The sequence below is a fragment of the Macrobrachium rosenbergii genome, chromosome 49 (genome assembly GCF_040412425.1).
Source record: "Macrobrachium rosenbergii isolate ZJJX-2024 chromosome 49, ASM4041242v1, whole genome shotgun sequence".
Taxonomy (NCBI): domain Eukaryota; kingdom Metazoa; phylum Arthropoda; class Malacostraca; order Decapoda; family Palaemonidae; genus Macrobrachium; species Macrobrachium rosenbergii.
In genome coordinates this window covers 26,143,362-26,151,016 of record NC_089789.1, presented here as the reverse complement: position 1 = coordinate 26,151,016, position 7,655 = coordinate 26,143,362, and the positions used below count along the sequence as shown (strand labels likewise).

The following is a 7,655-nucleotide window of genomic DNA, read 5'->3' as shown; positions in this document are numbered from 1 at the left end:
TAGAGAACTTTGCTCATGACTTTATATATGAATGTGAACCCTGGCAATGGCAACATAAAAATGAAAACTTTTCCATCATTAATCGTATTTAGTGAATACTTCGAACTCAACAACTTTCAACCCGGCTTCGCAAAAGGCGAGAGGGTGCACATAACTGTTTGCTAACGAATGCGCAGGCGATTTGGCGGCAAGAAGAAGGAAACGAAGTTGTGGCAACGTTAGAGAGACAACTTTTTTTTTTTGTGATGATATCGTGTGTAGATGTAGTGAAAGGGAGGAATATGTTCCATCGAATTTGGGAATGAACATTGCATGGCAAGCCAACACCAACAGCTTCCTCTCGACTTCCTCCTTCACTAGGGGTCTTTACCCAGTCATCGCGAGTCAGCTGATCAGCAAAGTTGCCGAGTAGTGGTTTACTTTGTTCGTGTTTGTTCCGAGTTCTTGCATTTGTTTATCTCCTGCTTGGCCGGTAGATTGCCACAAATTCAGTCTCACTGTGGATAGAAAGTATGAATCTTACATAATTTCCATTTATTCACTTCGAAGGAGCTTTCAAGACGTTCAAAATTGGCAACTGAATGTTGGGGACGGGTTGCCCACACGTCCGTCCTTCAGCGAGTTCAGTCCAGTGTTCCTTGAGGAGTTCTGGTGTTCGGTTAAACTGTCGGCTAGCCCTCGGATGTTTACCTTGCATTGCAGTACACGTGTTTTGTTTTTGGCAGTTTTTACGAATGACATGAACCTCAAAAAGGGATTGCCGCGGTACAGCCAAGAACGCAACAAATATGTGATTCGATGAGTGGAGGGCGTCTGCAGGTGGTGATGGAAGGAATCGAGCTAGGAAAAAATGTGTTTATCATTAAGCTCGTACTCGTGGTGGAAAGTGATGGGAAATAACGATTTATTCAGTCCTTGAAAACGAGACAAAGGTAGCGAAGGCTCCCAGAGTATACATAGCCAGACTTTTCAACTCTATGTGTGCTGTCTTGTGCTTTGTCTAGCCGATCCCCCGTCTGTTCGGGGTTGAGAGAAAGAGGGAGAGAGAGAGAGAGAGAGAGAGGGAGGGAGGAAATGAATTGAAGCCGACTTTTGGATTAGATGGCAGACTTACGTTCATCTCCAACAAAATGGTAAGTTAGAGCGAGAAGTTTAATGTTTTAAAGACGTTGGTTTTGGTCCAGTGTGCCATTTGTTGAACAGGCTATGTGGAAGTACGTTCTGTCGTACAAGTGTGTACATGTATAAATATGTTTTTTGTGCGTGTCGGCAGGTTTGTGTGAGGAAGAACAGTCTACAAAGGTAAAGTTTAGGTGTCTGCCCACAAGCCAGTGTGAATATAGGTAATTCAAATTTTAGATACCTTTGCACACGTACTGACAAGATAGTTGAAGTTATATAAAAAATGTAGAGATGATAGCCTAGAACATCTTAACATTGTCATCAGGGGATAGATTATTCAAGATTGTTGAACATGCAAAATAATCAATTATGTTCTCTTGTTAATGATTGTTTCTAAAGCACTTTCTCTCTCTCTCTCTCTCTCTCTCTCTCTCTCTCTCTCTCACACACACACACACACACACACACACACACACAACACACACACACAAATAAATATTGGTGTGTTTGACCGAGACTGGCCATCTTAAATCCGGTTGAAGTAATTTTATAGGTAAAAAAAGGCAAATAATCCATCAGTTCTCAGCACAAGTGATGTATCCTTAATTAGGCAGGAAAAGTATTTGTGGCAATGACCGTTGCCATGGTTTTTTTCTCTGGAGACACCCCTGCTTTGGGAAACATCGTTGCTATACCGGTATTTTACCATATCCTAGACCAACTTTGTTGTGTTTTCAGATGCCTTGGCTTGGGAAACATTTGCAGCTAGAATTAGACTTCATAAATTGAAATATCACTCTTTATCAAGTACCTGTACATTGTGTCACGTCAGAGATGTGTGGCATGGTGAGTGTGTAATTATGAATTTTAAAAAAAGCTGTTCTCTCTCTCTCTCTCTCTCTCTCTCTCTCTCTCTCTCTCTCTCTCTCTCTCTCTCTCTCTCTCTCTCTCTCTCTCTCTCTCTCTATATATATATATATATATATATATATATATATATATATATATATGTATGTATGTGTATATGTATAAGTTTGTGTGTGTATATGGGCCCTGCTTCTCATTGGTTAGAATTCTCGACCATACCTGCTAAAGGTCCAGCTTCGATTTAGTTCGAGTTCCTAAACAGAGTTGTAGGTACTAGTAGCTAGCCTAAACAGGTGGATAGAGAAATGCCCACTGAAAGTTGGAAAGACGTGATATATATATATATATATATATATATATATATATATATATATATATATATATATATATATGCAGAATAAATACACAGTATATGTGTAAAGCAAGTTGAGCACAACTGATCGCAACTGATCGCGAAGTGAAGCCACTCACGTCTGAACATTGAAGAGGAGTAGCCAAGCCTGGCCCTAACAGGCTACGCCATGCAATTGATCCGTCTCGTGCTTGGTCATTAGTGCTTGTCGAGGAGACCCTTTCAAGATATGGAATTTTATGAAGGAATTTTCTTTTGTCACAAGAGCGTCTATTAGGTGAAGAGGTGATGGACCCACATATTGCAGTGTGCTTTCCGCCCCGTTTGTGTTGCTTATGCTTTTAGGGAAGTTCTCCCGGGGGATTTTTTCTTCAGGAAATGGATATTTATGCTTCTGTTATGACTGTACTTTTAAGTTGGGGATGGGGGTGCTGGCGGAGGAGAGCCCCTGTGTTGTCAGGTAGGTACCTGTGGGTGGTATTTTTGGCAGCATTAAGATTACCATACAATTTAATGCCCTCTCCCAGCTAGTTTTACGCGACGAGAGGCGTAAAATGTGCCAATTCAAGTCGACTGGCAGTTTTTCAAGTAAATACTCAAGAACTGACAGCATTATTCCACCATGTAGAATGCTGTGTGATGCCAATCCACAGAAATTCAACACTCAACCAGTCGTCCCTTATTTAGTTGTAGCTGAAAAGGAAGGCCAGTGTGCTACTAGACTGTGGAACCACAAGACATGGAAAGTCGCCCCTTGAGAAAGGTTGGGTCATAGAAACAAGTAAAAAGTTGGCCTTTTTCTTTATAGTTATTAGCACTGAATGCTGATCTATCATTCTGAAACTTTATAACCTTTAAATTACCCTCATGGCAACTGTAGTTGTTAAGTTCATATTTGGAATGAGAATATCCAATTTATGCGGCAGATTCAGTTCTCATCTGTTGTTAATATAGTCTGATTACATTTTATGTCAGTTCTGTCGTAGATCCTCTTTGAACAAATTAACATTTGCTTTGGTGTATTAGTTTACATTTCAGTTTTATGGTGATGGGTGTCATAGAATTGATAGACATACGGAGAGAGAGAGAGAGAGAGAGAGAGAGAGAGAGAGAGAGAGAGAGAGAGAGAGAGAGAGAGAGAGGAGAGTTGTGCATGACGGAGTAAAGCAGCACACTAAGTACGTTTCCAAAAGTATGACGAACGCAAAGAACTTATATACTATTAATATTATCATTACTGTATTTATGCCTCTCGGGCAGATTACAGAGGAAAATACTTATCGTGACGACGATTCGTGTTTCCTATTTATTTTCTGAGAAGTAAGATTTCCATCAACTTCTTTCACGACTCGAGGATGACCTTTCGAGTCCAGAATAAGCAAAACGCATGACCCACTTCTGGGCTCAGCATCTTGTGTGTTCGTGTGTTTGTAGTCACTCACCCGTAAGGTTAGACCCAACGGTGTATCTGGTAGGCTAGTTTACGTAATACCGTACATGGGTCGTTGGATGTATAGTCAGTAAAAGTGAAAATATTTAGACAGTGTATTTTATATTCTTCAGTGCATGATTATTTTTAAAATATAGCTGTGCACGAACTTTCAATCAAAGAAAAGATAATTAAAATTGTATTAAAGTAATTTGGATTTAATGCATAATAGAGCCAATACACGTCAAGACAAATATGCCAGAAATGGTAACACTTTTTTGGAATGAATAAATACTGTGAAAATATGTAAAAAAGTAAGAAAACATTAAAGTAAAATGCACACAATGGCATGTATAAAAAAGGACTTACTCAGTTCTGTTCTGCCAACCTCAGTGCAACCCGGAATACATTTACGATTGCATTATCGTTTTTTTCTAGCTAATCACAATTGCATGTAATTTGCTGCTGCTGTAATGGTTTGTTCAGAGAGAATGGGGCTGAAAATTTCTTGCACAAGATACGGTACTTGTTTCTCGATTGTTTGTTTTACATGCTGATGAATGAATTTTGTGCTCTTTTTATGTTACTGCGATTAGCTGAATAGCGCAACTGTAATGGCAAATGTAATTCAGAAAACGTGAATGATAACTGTGCCAGAATATGTATTTTAAAAGCGTATCCGAATAATATGTATGAACTGGAAAAGAAAAACATGTACACGCAAGTTTTTCGTGTGTGTACGTGTTGCAAAGCGTTCGATTAGGCAAGCTTTGGGAAGTGAGGGCTGTGTATAAACCTGTGCGTAGCTGCAGGTCTTTTCGTCCTGTGGTGGAGGTACGGGTTCGGGATTGGGTGGGGAGGGGGATGGTGGTTGTTCGACCTTCAAATCGCTTCAGTCTTTGTTTAGCTTGACTTGGATTTTCGATGAAACAGAACGTAAAACATGTTTCCCCTTACTTTTAGTTTGTTGTTATATTGTTTCAAGCTTTTAAGAGTGTGTTAAACTCTCTCTTTCTGTCTCTGGTGACTTTTGTAGGCTTACATTCTCAGTCCAAGTCGACATCTCATTGTATCAACTGATATCAAGATTCTCTCTCTCTCTCTCTCTCTCTCTCTCTCTCTCTCTCTCTAACAATTGCTTCCTGAATTTAATTTTGTAGTTGTAGATGGAGGTTTCAGGGTTGATGTATTAGGTTATTATTATCAATACTTAATTATTGTTGGCATTGTTCAAAGTGAGGAAAAATTCTGCAGAGCAAATCCAACAGACCATTAAGTAGCAAATAAAAAAAAACCTACAATATTTCACTGCCTGTGCAGTGTTTTTGAATAGCTACCTTTTGATCTTCTTCACAAGTTTAATGTTGTGAAGGTAAGTCATTCTTACTCTTCTTCAGTAGGATCAGTTTGTAAGTGTGCAGTATTTACGTAATACTACTGAAAGTTTTTTTCTTTTGTTAACTCAGCCATAACCTGTTGCCCTGTCTCTATGTAAAGGTAGCCACTTGTTTGACCTTTTATACTTTCAGGCCATAACCTATTGAGTTATCTTTATGTAAAGGTAGTTCCTTGCACGACGCCTTATATTTTTCGCTAGTCTCATGCTCTGGAACCTTAAAATCAAGAAAACTGTTTGTTCGTCTGTTTGAAGAACACACGCAACTTTCGGTGCGTTCTGGGGGCAGGTAGCCTGTCTTCACTAAGAATAGATGTACATTGGGACTATTATTAACGTAATACACTTATCTCGTACACTTTTCTTATATGTGAGATATTCTGGCCCACGCTGTCTCTCATAACACACACATAGACACAATACAATGAACAATCTATTTGTGTCGGCACCTTTGACTAGACAAACTAAACGGTGCTACTTTGTCTTGTTATCTACGCGTCTCCTACTCCGAGATGCTAGTTTTAAACATGGCGGAAGCTCCTTGGGACGTCGTGTTTAGTACTAGCCCCTCGAGGATCATAGTATTATATACACCCATTTCTGTATTGTGTGGTCGACGAATTATATTAATGAACAATATCTTCGTGTGGCCGTCTGCTTTACAGTTGCCTTACTGTGTTTAGTACTAGCGCCTCGGAGTAGGTGACGCATAGATAACAAGCCAAAGTAGCACAAACTAAACTATAGATGTAGGTTCATATCACTTCCGTCATCCGTGGCACCTTGTCACTTAGTGAGGTGCTGCAGATTTTTTTTTTTTTCAGATAGTGCATCTACATGCCTTGCATGTAGATGCAGTAGTCGCTTTTGTATGTAATACATCTGTGACATTACAGACTCATGTTATTTAATGAGTGATATCACAGCGCCTGTGGCATATAAATGAGGGATCGTTATTCATAAGGACACGAACTTGCCCAGCAAGCTTCCTCTTAAGAGATTATCCATAATGCGAAGAGACGGGAAGATCAATTAAGGAGACAGTTGTAGAATGAAGTATGAATAAAAGATCATAATAGATATTTAATTATTTTTATAGCTGAGGTATTCTAAATTTTACTCTACTCACTTTCCCACATAATTTAAATCCAACTGTCGAGCACTGACTTTATTTCCTTTCACTGTTAGGCTTTGGAATTCTCTTTCTGCCTTTGTTTTCCTTGACCCCTGTGATTCTTCATGAGTTAGAAGCCTTCCCTCTTTTTTCTGGTTAAATATAATGCAAAATTTCATTTACCTTTTCCTTGATTTTTTGGGCCTTGGCATAAGGGGCCACTTGGCCGACCATGCCATTGTCCTTCATATCCAGAAAAGTAGGTTGAAAATATTATCAGAAAGTAAATCAAACTAATATTTAAAAAGGAAAGAGTTCTCTAGTCTTTATCGCTCCCAGAAAAGGCGGGTGGGAAGGGACTGGCGAGCAACTGAAACGCAAGACTGCGGAAGGCCATGGTTCACAGGCTATGGTGTACAGCCCCAAGTGCTATAAGGCAGCTACTGAGAGGCCCAGAGACTACAAACAACAGCACAGATCCCCCATTCACTGAAACATTAGTGTGTTGTCTCCCAGCTGATGAGTTAAGGAAACCTTGTTAGGGTTTGCATAGTATATAGCCCCCACTTTGTTGACTTGCCACCCTGGGTTATTTATACAGATGGGTGCAAAAGACTTAATTAACGATACATGCAGATAAATTTATTGTTCTTTTCCTTTGTTGATTTTATCTCGAACAGCTTTATTTTCCATTGCTTTGGATCTGTGCTCCCAATTATTTCACATGCGCCCTACTGAAGGATAAATTCTTCAAGTAAACAAGATCAGTTTATTGCTGTTATTAAGCTTGCATATTGACATCTGCTTACTGCTGTTTATCATTATATGTCGCACTGTTCCACCCCGTTCGTTTTAACTCTTGGTACCAAACTGAGAAAGTCTGGAGACTGTAGCTTTTCTTCCCCTTTTGTCCGTCTGTGACTACCTGTACATAAGTCTGTTCGTTAGTCAGCGTATCTGTCTCGTTTAGGCTGGCTTATTTTTTACTTATATATACTTAGGAACCTGTTAAGGAAGTAATTATCCTTTCGGCTCTCTCCTTAAAATAATAATAATAATAATAATAATAATAATAATAATAATAATAATAATAATAATAATAATAATAATAATAATAATATAATAATAATAATAATCTGCTGGACGTAACGATTTCTCTTGACTGTTGTCATGATGTCAGAAGAGAGATCACAAAACGTCGTTCTTCATGCCAAGATTATTAGTCAGCACTTACAGAGTTTTTTAAAAGTTGAATATACACTGCAGCCAAGTTTAATTAGGATACTGTCAAATACGTTTGATTATACAACGAAAAGCTTAGCCTTAGACTATCTACGAAACATGGTTTGGTCTATGATCAGGTTGTAGTTACTTT

At 38.9% G+C, this 7,655-nt stretch overlaps 1 protein-coding gene across 2 annotated transcripts in view; it reads left to right on the top strand.

The window, feature by feature from the left end:
* The first annotated feature begins 629 nt into the window (after positions 1-629).
* Positions 630-7,655, top strand: part of LOC136832189 (NEDD4-binding protein 3-A-like) — a 158,276-nt gene continuing 151,250 nt past the window's right edge. The window contains exon 1 of one of the 2 annotated variants that reach the window (XM_067092951.1): positions 630-1,133. The gene's annotated coding sequence lies outside the window, so the exon portion shown is untranslated. The remainder of the gene's footprint in view (positions 1,134-7,655) is intronic. The other variant, XM_067092950.1, reaches the window with a different exon arrangement.